Raw genomic sequence first — 20,062 nt, forward strand, 5'->3', positions numbered from 1 at the left:
ATTTTATTTCATATCCTATGTTCTTTCCCCAGATGATCTCTAGTCTAACTCCAGTGTTAACTCATGAACACCGTATTCAAACGCATATTTTAGTGAAGAAGAGAACTCTGCGTTACACATTCCGAGTGTGCTGCTGATAATAGTTTATGTCTGGAATATTAAAGCTTGACTGTATATTTCTTCGGTTTTCTCACAACACCACGTCGTTACTGATCATTTCCTTATCTGCGACAACTGTGGAAAATACTAATCTGAGGCTACTAAACCTCTTCAGTTGACTAGAAGCGAAACAATGCAGTATTACTGACACTTTACATTTTCAATGAATGTGGCGTGATAAAATTTCAAGAATGGCAACATTACGCCTGCCTTCCGATTTGCTAATTACAGGACCGCAACGTAGGCAGCGGACTATCTAGATGCTTTGATGGCGGAGCCCGATTGATTGTAGGCCACATCTGGTTAAATGACTGCGAAGCCGTACATCTCGTCATGCCAATTATTGTTAACTATGTTTCTTTCCTTAAAAAGCGATGGGCTTTCTGAAATGAAAACAGCTTATGCAAACATTAAACTTACTACCATAGCGCCCGCTCCTTCGTTCGCGTAGACTGTATGGTCTTCTTTAATCGAATTTATGTGGTGTTCACATATTGCACATCTTCTAAACTATTCACGCTAATTAAGGTCACAGACACCTGGTCCACTATCGCACGTGTCCTTAGAAAAGTATTCCTTACCTTATCTTCGTCATAATTACTATTACGTATATCTGCAGTTCCGCGGGCAGTCATTTTAAAACATCACTGAATTGAGTACATCACAAGACATGCTGCCTACATCATTCCTCGCGTCTGCATAATTGACACATGAACGTTCACGACAGATGACAGCATGCGATTCACTGTTCTGCCAAAGCTCTACTGTACAATATTAAAAGCCGACAAGAATGTTTTATTAAATTAAAAGATGACGCTTAACCCATACAAGAACTTTCTAAAAACAACCACAAAAACGAAACAAACTAACCTACCCTGCAAAGAATCTAGTACCGCCATGTAATGTATTCTTACAAACTTTTGAAAGGAAAACAAATTTTTTTTTCGCTGTGATGACATATGCTAAAACACCTGCTGTAGTTCTCATCCATTCGCAAGTGTTTCATACAAACGTTCATGAAGAACTTGGAAGAAGTAAACACGTCGCATTTCAGCTGTAGCTCAATGGAATTTGCCCTCTCTCAGATTCCTACTATTGTGTCCAGATATGGATTCTCAGTAAAACCTTGGCTATATGTTTGCTGAAACCATTTCCTGATGGCAAAAAATGTGGAAATGCGGGACCTTGGAGCAGTTCGGCAAAGCTGAACGCGTTTTGGATCTTTTAGAATGTATATGGAGAAAATTTGCCAAGTTATCTTTGACTGAAATAAGGCACAACGAATAAACACTAAAATAGGTTAAAGATAAAAATACATTAATTGACAACACAGAGAAGAAAACGTAAATTAACTGCGTATCTAATTTGACATAACAGCTACATTAAAAAAGTGTTAGAAGTGAACATCCTGGAAAAAAAAAATCAAGACACAGACCCAGAACACCTGTGTAAAAGTCTGTTTTTAGGAAAATAAATTACAGCAACTATAAGCAAATAAAACTTTTTTGAAAACATTATCAGCAATCTTATATTAATAAGATAATTAAAAAACAGTCTTAGATCGAAAATTTCTTTTGATTGGAGTAATTAAAAAACCGTCTTGATCGCAACTTTCTCTTAATCGGAGTTACTCCGATTAAAAGAAATTTGCGATCAAGACTGTTTTTTAGTTACCATATAACCAAGTAGTATATAGAGAGAGAGAAAGAGTTGTGCCGCTTCATCACTATCAAAATGAAATCCTCCAAAGTGTTCTTTATGTTTTGGAAATATACGGGGCCAAATCGGGACTGTATGAAGGATAATCAGTGACAGTGACAGTTGCAGACGTCACACCGCTGTTGTGTGATCTGGCATTGTCATTCTGAAGGAAAGGGTGTCCACTTGTGGACGAACTCTTTGAATTCGAAACTCTATTACAGCTCAATGTTTCTCACGCACCGACAGTTACGTTACGCACCGCCATGTTACATGCTACAATTCGGAGCCCTCTAGCGGTAAAAGGCTGCAAATACATAGACGTGAAGAATAAAGATAAGGAACGCTAATAACGCTTGTTTTATTTAAAAAGCTTTAAGAGTTTTCACATGTAAAGTCTGAGTCATTACTTTCCAGAACGCCCTCGTACATCAATCGTGGAATCACTGGTAGAATAATGAACATGTATTGCAAACTCATTTATTCTCTACATGCTTAATTTCAAGAAAATCATACGATAAATTTTAATGGTCGTCACCGTCTACCTCTATTGCTAGACTCATTAATCCAGTATCGAATTCAAGATAAATTGCGTTTTGTTATGGAAGCACATACAAAAATATCCAAACATCCAAAACACAGCACATTGTTATGCCTAATAAGCTGTAAGAAAACCGTTGGCAATCGTCTACAAATGGATAAATATAGACCCTGTATGGTTTTCAACGGAATCTTGCATCATTCTTCCTGCAAACTAGTGGCAACGATGATAGAGTTGGATAGCGATAACATACCCTTCTCTCCAAAGACCGAAAAGGCTCAATAATGTTGAGAACGGCGACTGTGGTGGCCAGGCCAGATGCGATATTTATTTCTAGTGGTCACAAAACCAATTTTCGACGATTCGAGCTGTGCGAAAAGAGCTCCTCTCGTCTTGGAACACAGCGTCACCATTGAGGGATAGCCGGCCCGAGTGGCCGAGCGGTTCTAGGCGCTACAGTCTGGAACCGCGCGACCGCTACGGTCGCAGGTTCGAATCCTGCTTCGGGCATGGATGTGTGTGATGTCCTTAGGTTAGATAGGTTTAAGTAGTTCTAAGTTATAGGGGAATGATGACCTCAGAAGTTAAGTCCCATACTGCTCAGAGCCATTTGAACCATTGAGGGATAAACAATATACCATGGAATGAACCTGATCAGCCAGAGCGGTCACATAATTCTTGGCAGTAATGTTACTTTGCACATCAAGTATGGAGTCCATGCAATACCACGATATGGCTGTCCAAATCATCATCGAACGTGAACCACCACTAAGTTTCACTCTTGGGACGTCAACTCGGCCAGAAGTTGGAAACAGTGTGAAACAGGACACATCCGACCACATTATTTACTTGCTTTACTCCACAGTCTAGGTTTTATGGTTTCGAGATCGCGTTTTCCTGTTAGGAGCATTTGCATCACTGATGAGTGGATTTGGAATCCCAGCTCACCCTACAGTTCCTAACTTGTGGAGCGCTCTGAATGCGACATTCAGTTCGGCACTGATGTCCTATTTTTCGTCACAATCCTCTTCAATGACCGTCAACACACACTTTCGTCCGCATTGTGACTTAGCGGATGATACTCCTCCGTTTTCCCCGTATACTGTATAAATCTTCGACAGGGTGCCTTTTGAAACACCAAACTCTTCGGTACCTTGGTTACTGAAGCACCCACTACATGAGGACCAACAGTTTGTCTGCATTCGAATTAACTGATCTGCGACATAATGCACTACACAGAACACTGTTCTGACTACGGCAGACACTTTTACCATATTGAAGAGGTTGCACAGGGGCCGTGTTTGCCTAAGCACAACACTGCAAGCTGCAGGATTGGCTAGTGTCTGCATTTATATTCAAGCATGCATTTCTCGCGGTGTTCACATATTTTTGTCCAACCCCTGTTTTTATTCTAATTCAATAATTGGTCTAGTGTAAGCTGTATTTGTAATGGTATCCTGTCTCTCTACATTTTATACTGAACATTTCGGATTCTGAGTTAAATTTCTGCATTCTTTTCAACCCATTGCCGTAAGCAGAAACGCGCCAGTCTAGGAGCAGCCGTATCGACGAAAACCCACGTTTTTCTTATAACAGTAAATCATTCTTTCTCCAGGAAGAGTGCACCATATTCAGACGTACTGTAATGTCTCCTGGAAAAATTTTGCGCAAAGTATAAGTGAACTGTGGTAAAAACAGAGACGCAGGACAAAGGAATTTTATCGGAGTTTGCAAATGGATATACAAGTTGAATCTGTGATGCGACCAAATCAACAAATACTTCAAGATCATTGTTTATTTTGTAATGTAGCGACTATAGCCTTCTTTGTGATCATTCTGCTTTGTGTCTTATCACTGGACGGACTCCTATATCCGGATTCTCTCATTTTGCTCGGTTGATAAAAGCTCTGTACTGCTGGAAATTAACAAAAGTAAGTTATACTTCAAAGATAACAAATACGTAAAGTGATATGGGAGTTTATTTATGTGAAAATTAACATCTTCTCTCTGAGTATTTGCAGAATTAATTTCAGCCGTAAATTTCCAATACTGGTAGCCATTACTGCCTGGATTACTAATTTCTTTAAATATGGCAGCAGTGGCCAGCTTATTCAGAGAACAACTATGTCTTTACCCACGACCATTTATTACACAATTACTACTATTAAGATTTTCCAGAATTTCAGCAAATTTTAGGTGCACCAGATTGCAGACTGCCGAGTATGTTCTAGCACTGAAACAGCTAACACATTTATCTTCTGTTAAAAGTATTAAATGTTCTATTTAGGCTCAAGAAAATCTGCATTACATCAGAAACACGTATAAGGCACCATATTTTCTCTGTAAATAAAAGAACATCATGCTCTTGACTGAAAAAACTTCTATTATGTGGTGAGGGCAACGTATCACCTGGATAATTGCTAGTCATTTCTTAGGAAATCCTACTTACTGTGAGACGAGCAAGTTTACATTAGGAATTCATTTAACAGTGTTGCAATTCAATTTCTATTATAACTACGCGGGCAGTAACTGTTGGCACTTCGTGCGTAGAAACCCGCAACTACAAATAACGTTAAACTATGTATACTACGAATATCATTTCATATTATTATATTAGTAAAACCTTTTTTATAACTAAAGTACCAAAGGGCACACTCCTACGAACGTCAGCTAATCCGCAAATTTAACTGTCCAACTTACATTCGCTGGAAATTATGTGAGCTCCAACTTCTCCTATAAGAGATAAAGATATCATACAAGATTTATTATGGTTCAAATGGCTCTGAGCACTATGCGACTTAACTTCTGAGGTTATCAGTCGCCTAGAACTTAGAACTAATTAAACCTAACTAACCTAAGGACATCACACACATCCATGCTCGTAGCAGGATTCGAACCTGCGACCGGAGCGGTCGCTCGGCTCCAGAGTGTAGCGCTGAGAACCGCACGGCCACTCCGGCCGGCCAAGATTTATTAACCCTCCTACAAATAAGAACTTCTCAGAACAAAATATCTATTAAACTGCGTATGTGGAAGTCTAACAGCTGTAATAAATTCACCAAAATACGTTAATATCAGAAAATCTTATCACTTCTACCAATAACTAATCCATAAATGGCGAACATTGTAGCAGTAGGAAACGTTTAAGTCCTATCCAGGAACGCATCAGAAGTACAAGTTTCCACTATCGTATCTTCACCTGTCGTAATATTATTGAATGGAACTCACTTGCGACCTTCGGAAATTTTGAAAATCCTACGATTTAAATGCTACTTCACTGATAGACAGCTCCGACGATACGGCAGCACTGCCATTCTCGTCCGGCAAAACCTACAGCAATGGGAAATATTTTTGCCGCAGTCAGGTAACCTAGAGGCAACGGCTTTTAAGATACGACCCTGTGTGGACCTAAAAAGGCAGTAACAGTAGCGGATGATCTGAATTCTATACATCCACTGTAGAGTTCAAACACAACATCCCAGACAGGGCTATATTATTCGACCACTCTAATAACTCCAATTTAGCTGTTACTTCACCACATGAACTAACTATTATCCTACTAATATAGCTTTCTTGGTAGACTTTCTGAACATCATTCAGTATATAAATGTACTGATCCTTATCACTGTAAATACTCTTTGCATTCTAAATTTCCGTTGTTAGTATCAGTAGGAGTTACACCGCCATCTTACTCTTCCAACACACTAATTCGTTAGGAGAAATGGAAAACCACATTTATAACTTTTACGGACATTTGTAACTGTTCATCCCGCACCTTAGCACATAATCGCATCATGTATCTAAACTTAGGTGGTAAGGTCTAGTTACCACCTGTTTGAAGATGTCTGTGTTGGTCCATGTCACGCTCTATGTGAGACGGGAACTATCCAAATCTGGCTACAAAAATGTAACGCATCTATTTAGGAGAGATGCGAGACAAATGTCGAATGTTTTCCACGAATTAATTCTGATGGTAAAGCGAAGAGTTTATCTCGCTCAAAATCTCACGCGTAGGCGCGGGCGAGGATCGGACTGATGTGACCCTGCTGGATGTAATACGGGCGGCCAACAATAGCACCATCTATTTTTGTTTGTCCAACACTTCGGTCGTCCAATCGGAACGTTTGCTCACGTGTCGCGGCGTGCCGAGGGAGAAAATGGACGACATTCAATACTTCACACGCATTATTCTGTATAAAAAGCAGTGTTCACAGCCGTTAACAAGAACGACAGTACTCCATGGGTGAGGTAAGTACCACCGGCTTCTCCCAACTCGGAACGCAGGTACGAGCATATCTTCGCGTGAAGCTGGCCAGACAGCAATGGTTAACTGCCAGACATGTTTGTCGCATGACAATTATTAGCGTCGATTACATTTCGTTGGCATAAAGAAATTTTACCTTTCGTTATAAATACGTACAAATGTAAGTAAATGGAAGGTGTACTTTAAAATTACATTAACGAATTTTCACTCTGCAGCTGAGTGTGCGCTGATCTGAAACTTCCTGGAAGATTAATGCTGTATGCAGGACCAGAACACGGACTTTGAACCTTTGCCTTTCGCGGGCAAATGTTCTATCTATTGAGCTATCCAGGTACAACTTACGACGTGCCCGCACATCTTCAGTTTCTGCTCGGCACATAGTTTTCATTTTCCAGGAAGTTTCATACTGTAAAATCGTTTCTTATAGACCCTGACGAGATATCCACTAGCCACTATATGATAAACACAGCCGTACAAGTCTAGTGCGTACGTGCGTGTGTGTGTGTGTGTGTGTGTGTGTGTGTGTGTGTGTGTGTGTGTGTGTGTGGTGGGGGGGGGGGGGGGAGGCACAAAAAGGTAAAGGATGGGAAGAGAAGACATTAACTTTTACTACAATTAGTATTATTAATAACTTGTAACACAATTAGTTGCGTTGAACGAGCGTAAGAAGTGATGTGAAACTAAATGAATGAATGAAACAGTTGTTAATGAGGTATAAGAAGCTACTGTTCTTCAGGAAGAGAGAGAGAGAGAGAGAGAGAGAGAGAGAGAGAGAGAGAGAGAGAGAACGAATGAGGTAATCGCCAGCAATCTTCTTCAAAAACGTTGCAATTGCAAAATAATGTCACACTGACCGAGAAGATTTACTTAATTGCTGCATAGAATAAATACTTATTGCACAATAATACTGGCATTAGAGGCGCGCAAATTTCGTTAAGGCGTTTTCAAGTTTCAAATGCAGAATTGTTAAGGCTTTCGTGGCCACTTGTTGACAAACTGCCTATTGGCTCCTGTCTCGGGTTCTTCGGCCGACGTTCATCTAATGATTTTACTGACGTTTCGCCAGCACGAGTGGCTGGCATTGTCAATGCTTCACCCTCCATTGCTACTGGTTCACCACCAGCAATGGAGGGTGAATCTTTGACAATGCCAGGCACTCGTGCTGCCGAAATGTCAGTAAAATCATTAGATTAACGTCGGCCGAAGAACCCGAGACAGGAGCCAATAGGCAGTTTTTCAAATGCAAACCGGTAGAAAATAGATAAACAGTGTCTTACGGACATGCACATGTTCTTTAATGGGTCCGTGCCTCAATCAGTAGAAACGGAACTCTTATAGGATTAATTTGTTCTCTGTCTGTCCGACTGAAATCCTTTTGCTGAGGAACGGCTGGACGTATCAAGTTGAAATTTGGCTCTGAGCACTATGGGACTTAACGTCTATGGTCATCAGTCCCCTAGAACTTAGAACTACTTAAACCTAACTAACCTAAGGACATCACACAACACCCAGTCATCACGAGGCAGAGAAAATCCCTGACCCCGCCGGGAATCGAACCCGGGAACCCGGACGCGGGAAGCGAGAACGCTACCGCACGTCCACGAGCTGCGGACAAGTTGAAATTTGTCTCGTACTACGGTCTATTGACAGTGTAATAAATGTAAGGATCTAAGCCAGTGCAATAAAAAGATACAGCCATTTAATGTAACATATTTTGATACTCGCAAACTCACTCATCAAAACCTATAGGGTACTTTCCGTTGATCTAGAATCATGAAATTTGGCAAACAGTAAGCTTTCACTGTTAAGGTAAAGGAAAAATCTAGATAGTGTAAAATTGTAATTATAACACACAAAAACATTTCTTTTGTCATTTGGTAACCGAATTCCTACTTGAAATTCACATTCTAGAAAGTATTGGAATTCTTGGGACTGATATCTTTCCAATACCAATGTCGATAATAAGTAAAATTCGTCGAGTTCCTCGATTTCCTGTATGGATGAACTGTCCATATACATTATTAAGTTTGTACGGAACCCTTAAAGAGCGAGTCCTACACTCATCTGGCCAATGTTTTTTGTTAAGGAAAAAATGCAGCTTATTTTTCACCATGATGGGTAGAATACTTGTATAAGTCTTCATCAGGTGCAGTACTTCCACGTTGCGTCTCTCAACGTTATGAAAATCGGTGGAAACGATTTGCAGGGAAACTGATGACAGTCAGTTTTTGCAATGGCGGTGTTAATTTTGGGTTATAATATCGAAAAACGACCTCTTCAGATACTAGTTCGAGCCCTTTGATTTCACTGCAAGTCTAAAACTAGAACTTTTGGTGGCAGTATTCACTGTTTGTGTATATTCCTTTATGATAGCTCATTGTTCATCTAAAAACGGTCAGTCTACTTCGACATCTATGTATATACTCAATAAACCAACATATCGTGCGTAACATAACATACATTGAGCCATTGCTAATCGTTCTCTTTCCTGTTGCAGTCGCGAACGGAGCGAGGGAGAAATGACTGCCTATGCGCCTCCGTACGACACCAGATTTCTCTTATCTTGTCTTTGCTGTCGTTAGTTGAGGTTTATTGAACGTTGGTGGCAGTGGGATCATTTTGCAGTCTGTCGCAAATGCCGGTTCTCTAAAATTTCTCAATATCATTTCTCAAAAACGCCGTCGTCTTTCTTCCACGGATTCACTTCTGCGTTCACGGAGCATTTCTGCAATACTTTAGTACTGATGGAATCTACCGATAACAAACCTATCAGAACACCTCTAAACTGCTTCCACGTCTTCCATTAATTCGACGTGAAGGCGATTCCAAATACTCAAGGAGTACTCGAGAATGAACCACACATGTGTTCTTTACGTAGTCTCCTTTATAGATGAGCTACACTTGCCTAGAACTCTTCAACTAAACCGACGTCGACCATTCAGCCACTCTAAAACCGATCTTGTGTGCTCGTTTCATTTTATCTCTCTTTGCAACGTAACGCCTGGATATTAAATCGACCTGATTGTGTCAAAAAGCTCTCCACTAATACCGTATTCGAAAATTACAGGTTTTTTCATTAGCTTACACTTTTCTGCATTTAGAGCAAGCTGCCATTCATCACACAAAACTTTAATTTTATTCAAGTTATTCTGTATCCTCCTACAGTTACACAAAGACGACACCTTCCCACATGCTACGGCGTCAACAGCAAACCGTCTCAGACTGCTTGTCCAAGAACATTTGCTTTAGAGCGTTGATGTGTTCCAAACATCTTAGATCACTGTGACATTCTTTCATCATGCTGCATCTTTCCGGATCGTGAAACCGTCCCAACTTTACGGTAAAAAATAAATAAAGAAAGAATCGTAGTCATATCTTACAGAAGCAGTAAAGGGATCACGCCGAGTAATACTTAAATTAATCAAGTAATACGTGGTAGAAACAAATTCCCTATATAATAAACGTGAATAAAGTTGAAATTAGCTACAGTTTCATTTACATTTACTTGGCTGTTCCCCTCAAGTATTCGGTCAACTGCTGAAGTGTTTTCTGGAGTGACAACTTACTGCTAATTCTAACAAGTTGCTTCTTACAGTGAATTCACTTCGTTTGTTAAAAAGCAAAATCGCGTTACGTCATCCGTTAGAAGATACCATTGGCTACGTTCCAGAACCCTTCCTCAAAAATGGTTCAAATGGCTCTGAGCACCATGGGACTTAACAGCTGTGGTCATCAGTCCCCTAGAACTCAGAACTACTTAAACCTAATTAACCTAAGGACATCACACACGTCCATGCCCGAGGCAGGATTCGAACCTGCGACCGTAGCAGTCGCACGGTTCCGGACAACCCTTCCTCCTTTCGCCAACACTGGCATATTTCCTTCGTGAAGTGCGGCCTTTGTATGACCTACGTTATGTACGATTCCTTAACTGTGTATGCAAATCGTCGTTGTCTTTGTATTGTTGATGACAACGCGTGAAGGTTCAAAATGGCTCTGAGCACTATGGGACTTAACTTCTGAGGTCATCAGTCCCCTAGGACTTATAACTACTTAAACCTAACTAACCTAAGGACATCACACACATACATGCCCGAGGCAGGATTCGAACCTGCGACCGTAGCGGTCGCGCGGTTCCAGACTGAAGCGCCTAGAACCGCTCGGCCACACTGGCCGGCAAACAGCGTGGCCATGGGTCCCATTAGATTAGGGAAGGATGAGGAAGGAAGCTGGCTGTGCCCGTTCAAAGGAAACCATCCCGGTATTTGCCTGAAGCGATTTAGGGACATCACGGAAAACCTAAATCAGGATGGCTGGACGCGGGTTTGAACTGTCGTCCTCCCGAATGCGAGTCCAGTGTGCTAATCACTGCGCTACTTTGCTCGGTGCTTTGTCTCCAACGACCTTTTTTTTTTTTTCATTCCACGAGAGGCTGATTAGGGTCTGTGGACGTCTCAAATATCCAATTAAAATCTAGTATTTAGTCGTACCATATGACATCACGTAACCGGGCATCACTTGGTGGGAAATTCTCTCGTCACTGTGTTATCTTCAGATGGTTACTTAAGCCAAACAAAGACCAATACGTGAACCAGGGCGGTAGTGTTCTCCGTGTATGGATAGCACAGTAACTAATCAGGGAACTTTCCGTCAATTTACGTCATATTACTTGTCACTACAGGACTGTGATTGTGTCCCAATCGACCTTACACGCCTTACAGTTTCACAGAACCTTAGGATTTTACCCACGATGTTGGTGTATAGCTTGGGGATGAAGTATTGTACGTTGTCATCTCTCATCCCCTTGTCGACAATATATTGGTGATTAGAATTTCCTCCGCCACAAAGATTTTAACGGCTGCTTTCGGTCTGTGTGGGACACCAGTTTCTCTCGTACACGTTAATTTATCGAACATCAGCAGAGTATGCGTGCATCACCGTCGCCCTATTTCCGGGACGCGTGACATGTCGAGTCTTGCATGTTGCACAGCTACCTGCAGCGATCTGGCACTCGCTCTAAACACGCGCTTACAGTTGTTACGTACTCGCAGTACGCTTCGCATAGAGAAACCAAAGCTCTTCCACCTCCGAAGCCAAGTTTCGTCCTATTCGCCATTCCTTCCCCCTCCCCCGACCCCTCCTGAAGTACTGCGACCTTGCTAATTACTCTCGTTGCTAATCTTACGTTATTGTGAAAACTGTTCCTGCTAGTTCTCTTGTAGAGAAACACAATACAACTGTGAAACACCTCCAATGTCAGAATGTGAGGGAAGTTCCGCATATATAAAGTTAGAGAAACCTTTTGACAGTATTGAATGGAAAGCACAGTTTGAAATTTTGAAGGTAGTAAGAGATAAAATGAAGGGAGTGAAAAGTTATTTAATTCTTGTACAGATACTAGACTGCAGTTATAAGACTCGAAGGAATGAAAGGTAAGTAGGGATTGAGAACGGAGCGAGATAGGGTTGCAGATTATCCACCAAGTTATTAAATCGGTACATTTAGCAAGCAGTAAAGGAAATCAAAGAGAAATTTAGAAATACTACTAAAGTCAAGAGAGAAGAAAAAATACGTTGAGATAACCTGTCACGGACGACGAAGGACTTGAAAGCGCAATTTAACAGAATGAATAATGTCTTGAAAAGCGATAATAAGATGAAGATCAGATTTAAAACACAAATAATGGAATATGGTGGGATTACATCAGATGATGCTGAAGGAATTAGATTAGGAAGTGAGACACCAAAGGCAGTCGACGATTTCTGCTATTTGGTGCGGAAAATAAAAGACGTTGGCCGACGCGGCGAGCATAAGTAAAATGTCGTGTGACTAAGCCCTCCCGTCGGGTACACCCTTCGCTGTGTGCAAGTCTTTCTATTTGACGCCACTTCGGCCACTTGTGCGTCGATGGGCATGAAATAATGATGACTAGGACAACACAGCAGCCAGTCCGTGAGCGGAGAAAATCTCCGACCAAGTCAGGAATCGAACCCGGGCCCTTAGGATTGACATTTTGTCGCGCTGACTTTTTTTAACGACTCAGCTACCGTGGCGGACGCAGCGAGCATATAAAATGCAGATTGTAAACAGGAAGAAAATAATTAAAGGAGAGGAGGAATCTGTTAATATCGAAATTAAGCGCTACAAAGTCTTTTCTCAAGGCATTTGCCCTCATCGTAGCCTTGTACAGAATACACACTGAAGCTTCAAAGAAACTGGTATAGGCATGCGTATTCAAACACAGAGATATGAAAACAGGCAGAATATGGCGCTGCGGTCGGCAGCCCCAATAAAAGCAAACAAGTGTCTGGTGCAATTGTTAGATCGATTACTGCTGCTACGATGGCAGGTTATCAAGATTCAAGTGAGTTAGAACGTGGTGTTATAGCTGGCGCACGAACGATGGGACACAGCATCACCGAGGTAGCGATCAAGTGGGGATTTTTCCCGTACGACCATTTCACGAATGTACCGTGAATATCAGGAATCGGGTAAAACATCGAATCTTCGACATCAGTGCGGACGGAAAACAGGACCAATGACGACTGAAGAGAATCTTTCAACGTGGCAGAAGTGCAACCCTTCCGCTAATTGCTACAGATTTCAATGCTGAGCCATCAACAAGCGTCAGTGTGCGAACCATTCAACAAAACATTATCAATATGGGCTTTGGGATCTGGAGGCCCACTCTTGTACCCTTGATGAATGCACGGCACAAAGCTTTACGCCTCGCCTGGGCCCGTCGAAACCGACAATGGACTATTCATGACTGGAAAATATTTTGCCTGGTCGAACAAGTCTCGTTAAAGTTGTATCGAGCGGATGGACGTGTAGGGGAATGGAGACAATTTCACGAATCCATGAACTCTGCTTGTCAGCATGGGAGTGTTCAAGCTAGTAGATGCTCTCTAATGGTGTGGGGCGTGTGCAGCTGGAGTTATATGGAACCTGTGTACGTCTAGATACGACTCTGACATTTGACAGGTACGTAAGCATCCTGTCTGATCACCTGCATCCAATGATGTCCATTGTACATTCCGAGGGACTTGCCGCTTCCAGCAGGACAATGCGACACCCCACACGTCCAGAATTGCTACAGAGTGGCTCCAGGAACACTCTCCTGAGTTTAAATACTTCCACTGGCCACAAAATTCGCCAGACATGAACACTATTGAGCATATCAGCGATGCGACTACAGTGACCAGCATGTTCTCCAGACATGAACCCTATCGAACATGCCTAGGATAGACTGAAAAGGTCTGTTTATGGACGACGTGGCCTACCAACCACTCTGAGGGATTTAAACCGTACCGCCGTTGAGGACTGGGACAATCTGGACCAACAGTGCCTTGATGAACTTGTGGATAGTATGCCACGACGAATACAGGCATGCATCACAGCAAGAGGACGTGCTACGGGGTATTAGAGGTACTGGTGTGTACAGCAATCTGGACCACCACCTCTGAAGGTCTCGCTGTATGGTACAACATACAATGTGTGGTTTCATGAGCAATAAAAAGGACGAAAATGATGTTTATGTTGATCTCTGTTCCAATTTTCTGTAGACCTCGTAACAAAGGTGATGCAAAACTTTTTTTGATGTGTGTATTTATTCGTGTTGATAGTCAGCTGTCAGAATCGTTGCTAATACGGAAATGTTTTCTTATATGTTTTCACTATTTTCTGACAATTTGACCTCTTTATGTAGAACTCCATCTGACAACCCGAGACAGCTACAAACGTTCTCAGCCGGATTAACTGTTTATATATCGTATGTGCGGTCAGTGTTTTTCCACGAAGTTATTCCGAGTTGTCGCCCGCGTCGTAATGAAAAACAAATCGACGTCTCAGTCAAAATTGTTCTTGGTCATCATGTTAAATACTGATACATTCTAATGTCAGCTTGTACTTGTGGCCAAAACTTCGGTTCGTATCCAAGACAGAAACGTTTTAGATCCACAGAGAGTAACGACTGTCACACTTCCTTGAGGATACATAGGACGTTACTATAGCCTCTGACATCTTCCGATTAGGACCGAGATACTGATTCCTGTTTGCCAAGAAGTCTCTAACGCAGACGTATACTTGTTCCGGCAGACCATAAGCACGTGTTTTGTGTGCGCGACTCCGTGGCTTACATGAAGTCAAGAAATATGGCACGAACCTGTGCACCGCTATCTTACAGTCTTCTGCATATCGCAAACGAAAACATGAAACAGTTGCAAACAGTCTATGCTTGCAGACTCCGCCTCTAGTAATACAGAGCAATTGTTCAGTGTCAAAAAAAAAAAAAATCATCATAGGCGAGTATAAGTAAGCACGCGGGAAGAAAAAGTCAGTTTTCGTTAATATCATTTAACACCTCTCCTAGAGCTGGCAAAGACCTCCATTCGGCGAAGACGAGTATAGACAAGTTTCTTCAGGTATTCTACTGAAGTCAGCCAATGATAATATGATCCCTCAGATTCACCAATGTCGGGGATGTTAATTTTTACATTTCAACCAATGCTCCAAACAGTTCCAAGCAGTTTCTGTGGGATTAAGATCGGGTGATTCAGCGGTCCAGTCGAGGTGTTATAGGGTGCCTGGAAACCCTGTGAACGGAGCTGTTACCTGGGAAAACGGAAATGTCCACAGATTACCAGTTCAAAAATGGTTCAAATGCCTCTGAGCACTATGGGACTTGACATCTGAGCTCATGAGTCCCCTAGACTTAGAACTACTTAAACCTAACTAACCTAAGGACATTACACACATCCATGGCCGAGGCAGGATTCGAACCTGCGACCGTAGCAGTCGCGCGGTTCCGGACTGAAGTGCCTAGTACCGCTCGGCCACCGCGGCTGGCAGATTACCAGTAAGAAAAATGTATGAGAAAGGCCATCCGTTGATCACTGTGGATACTGAAGTAACAACTGAGTCCAATTCATGCTTTTGAAAACACACCAAAACATAATGTCATCTTCGGCCAGAACTACAGAGTCCACAGATTGCGAAAGGCCTCATTCAGTCGTCGGTGCTCTCGATGTCTTGCATTGTTTGAAAATACGCAAAATATCTTCTTCTTGGACCACACTAATCGCCTCCAGTCAGCTACTATCGGCGATCTGTGTTGTTTGCCCCACTATAGACGTGCAGCTGTATGTGTCGCTGGAAGCAACGACCTTTTACGAAATTCCCAACTCGAACTGTCTATTTTATGCAGTTCCCTCCGCAATTTTCGCTCGGAAACTGATGAAAGGAGCCTGCATTTGCTGACAGCAGCAATTCCTGACAGATCTGATATCTGTCATCACTGACAAGGTGTGACATTCATATTCTGTCCCTAACAGTTAGGATCTTTCTACGACAACTGTTCTTATGTCGTTTTACATGGCTGCGTGTGGTACACCATTCCTTGTAGGTACGCTGGACAGTCCACATTGATACACGACAGAATCTGGCAGCTTCGTTCAGTCCACAGTCACGGTCACGTCCAAACAGAACAGCTCCTCCATGATAATCTTTCACGCCTCCACTTTACAGCATGACTTATGTGCCCACAGGCTCTTTCTCCCGTGGTGGCACATTGGAGTGTGAGCATATAGTGCTAGAGGACTCACTGCCCTCCCCTTGTTTCCACTCACAATAACTGGACGGAACATGTTGTCTGGTTGTTGTGTACATAGTTCCGCGTAGTCAACACGTAAACAACTTTCCCACTAGAGTGCGCCCCGCTATGCACAAAAGCGCAGGCGCAGCGCTCGTCCGTCTCCGCACTACGAGATGGCGCTGCCTTAGAGACGGACCAAATTCTGCTTCTGATGATCCGCGTATTAATATGAAACACAGCCAATGAGATTGCTGCTAATGTAGAACCTTTTCTCCTCGCGGATCACACTCGTGCAGTGATACATGAATGCGCGAGGTATTATAACGAGTGTACAGACCTCCGATTAGTCAGTCTGCATTTGTATGTACCAGTCTGCATTAGTCTGTACCAGTGAAGTTTCAGTCTGCGCCTAATAAGATTACCATATTACTGTACATAGCCGTGAATATAAGTGAATAGACACTTTGTCAAGTATCAGAGATATGTGAGAATAAGATTAACGTACCAGTACCAAAGAAACTTCAGATTGTCAATTGTAAACAGCATCCAGAATCAAGTTATGTAATGTCTATGCTTTTTATTATTTTAATAAATGTGTGTGAAAATTAATCAAGTTCTGTTTAAAATTGGTCACCGTCAATCTGCTACTCTAAGCGTGCAAGCGGTATTTCTATCGTCTGACCTAACGGTAGAAGATAAACACGCCACGATAAGACCACGAGACATATTGCTAACACTCGCCTACTTCGTTAGAGCGACAAGTCAAATAATCTGATGGTGTGTGTACCGAAGGTCTTGCAGTACGCACACCACACTGGTATAAATGTTTATTACATTAAACGTTACAACTTGCACAGGCAGCGCACCAACTGCCGCCCCTGGCTTAGCCGGAAGACATACACGCCCGTCCGCTACGGGGTCTCGCAGCTACCTGCTCGGCCGTTACAACGGCTAATCCTACCTGCGCGCACAAAGGACCTGGGAGATCCACTTCTGCACGTAGGTTGCGAATTCTTCCGACAGGGAGCAGACTATACTGGACTGTCTGACCTGCCCAGTAGATGGCAGTTGGAGTAAGTAGAAGAGTCCAAACATACTCCCACTCTAAAATGAGTTCTCATTTTACAAATACCCAAAATTTTAACAAACAACAGAACCAAAACAAGTAAACAATAAAATATAACTAGGCACAATATCAATGCACATAAAACATGAATACACTAACATTTGGGATGCCCACATCACCAAAATACCACTGTCATGCTGCATATGAAACACGATGGGTACTAACATGCAGGACACAAAACAATAAAGTATTAATATTACACTGCATAAAAACATGAAATCAATACTAACAGCAGTTAGTCCACAAGAAACATCCACAGCTTCCCAAGTTGATCTTATGAATTATGAGGTTATTCCAGTAAATGGCAATTTGGCAGTGGCCCTGTATCATATACCACTACACAGATCTGAGGGAACACTTAACTGATTCACTGCTTAGGTCGGGGACACAATTTTGCTATAGACCTCTTAATCTGCCCATTAGCAGTTTTTACCATCACCATACGCACACACCTGACAGTTGGAGTGAGTAGCAGAGTCAAAACAACTTATGTCAGCGGTTGATATTCACATTACATCCTAGTATTACGAGTACCGCCGGCCGGAGTGGCCGAGCGGTTCTAGGCGCTTCAGTCTGGAACCGCGCGACTGGTACGGTCGCAGGTTCGAATCCTGCCTCGGGCATCGATGTGTGTGATGTCCTTAGGTTAGTTAGGTTTAAGTAGTTCTTAGTTCTAGGGGACTGATTTTAACGACAACTGTACATATAATAATTTTTTTCTTTATGAATTTAGATAAATTAATGTAAGCAATGTTTTGAATTTCTTTTCTTTTCGTGTCATGTTAAAGAAACTGTAAGCAACTTTTGAAAATGAATGTTATTATTTATGTTAGATTTCAAGCAATGTGACAATCAAAAGAAAGTGTATTTAATGTTAAAACTATTGTAAGATGTGAAAATTGTAATTTATACACTTGGTCCATAGGTAGGTAATGCATTAGGATATATGTAGTAGAAAACCTGTGGTGAATACCCTACCTGTAGGGGAGCGGGAAAAGGTGGAAGTAGGCGAGCGCGGGAAAACGCACACTGGCGCGATTCGGCACAACGGGCTCAGTATTACAGTCGGAGTTGGGCATCGGTCAGAGGAACATGTACCGTACCGAGGAGGCTATCCAGGAAAAGCGGATTCCATTGAGCCTCGGATGAGCCGATTCCGACGACTACTTGGCATGGCTATATTCTAAGGCACAAAATTGGAAAGATTACGACGCTAAGAAGAAGGAAAGTGCCAATGCAGTGAGAGCCTTAGCCGTGCTTGTATGTGTGCTGTGCTGCCCGCTATCTCGCTGCCCGCCAACCGCCGCACCGACTTGCACAGGTCAAACATTTATTTCATCTTTAGAAGTGTATCTGTGTGGACCAGTGTCGAAACTGTTTCTAACTGTTCAATAATAACGTGACTTTTACCAGAATTGCCTTAGCCATCACTTGTCCTTATCATTGACCTAGACAGGGTCCTTACCACATATTGTGCAACCCGAGTATCCCGAACTGAAAGTTTAAAGATAGTATTAACGAGAATTATCAGTAGACAAAGCTATGCTATAAAGAAGTTAAAATTTATGTGTGTTATTGTAAATGTTGAGAAAGAACAAAAGTACGACTAAATTGGAAGAGAGTTTTTTGAATTGAGTTAGCGATGTTATTTAATTAATTTGAGACAGAAATAAGGACAGTCAAATAATTCATAAATAAGAGAAAAGAGTAGTTATCCATAGATTGATAATTTTGAGTGTTAATTTACCTTCAGGACTTAATAGTTTCAGTATAACGACCATAACAGTTTCAGGGCCCCCCCCCTTCTCTTGTCCCTTCTTTCACATCTTGAAGTGTACTGATCAGATTTGAACAGCAAAGTTAAGTTCTATATTAAACCTAAGTGTATTAGTGTTTTTTCCAATTTTAATAGTGACATTGTATGTGTGTTTTGAAAATTGCTAATTCTAGGGTAATCTATGCCCGATTTCAGTCTGATCAATATACAAAATGCAGTTCGTAGTAATCATTGCTGTGTGGTGTTGTGTAATTTTAGCTCGTCCAAATTAGTACAAAAGAAGAAAACCTTAGTTCAGTAGATTCTTTCTGGTTCCAAATTTTGCCATAAAACGCAACATTACTACGTGTTGTCATGCTTGTGCTTGCGCCCACTTGTACAAGGAAAAACTCACTCAATGCCTAATTAGGCTGGCGACCGTATTATTAATCATTGGTAGTATCTACTGTGTGTACTTCTTGTCCATGCGAACGCGTAATTGTACTTTACATTTGCTTGACTGCATCACTGTAGTTACTGACTGAGTATAGATCCGAGCTTGCTTCCATTAGGTACACGCGGTCAGTTTATGTACTAAAATCCTTGTTTACAAGGTGAAGCCCGTGAACTTATTACAGTACAGGCTTTAAAGAGCTAACGTACGCCCGAGCGGGCGGTAGCGTTACATGATGACCTCAGAAGTTAAGTCCCATAGTGCTCACAGCCATTTGAACCATTTTGGAGCTACGAGTACCACAGCACCATTTACTGCGTCGACTGCGCTCTTTTAGAAGGGGAAGGGGGTGGGGATTAATATTTTGTTCGGCGTGCTTATGTGTAATCGTACACAGCTCTCGATGACGTAGGCGTGGAGAGCATGGGGGCTCCTACCGAGGCAGCAGGAAACATTCCATTCAGAGCGTTAG

At 42.0% G+C, this 20,062-nt stretch overlaps 1 protein-coding gene across 2 annotated transcripts in view; it reads right to left on the minus strand.

Moving 5' to 3' along the window:
- The window catches only part of LOC126184746 (excitatory amino acid transporter 1), a 738,875-nt gene that overhangs the window by 69,880 nt on the left and 648,933 nt on the right, over positions 1-20,062 (minus strand). The gene's annotated exons all lie outside the window — the stretch shown is intronic.

The sequence above is a fragment of the Schistocerca cancellata genome, chromosome 4 (assembly GCF_023864275.1).
Source record: "Schistocerca cancellata isolate TAMUIC-IGC-003103 chromosome 4, iqSchCanc2.1, whole genome shotgun sequence".
Classification (NCBI taxonomy): Eukaryota; Metazoa; Arthropoda; class Insecta; order Orthoptera; family Acrididae; genus Schistocerca; species Schistocerca cancellata.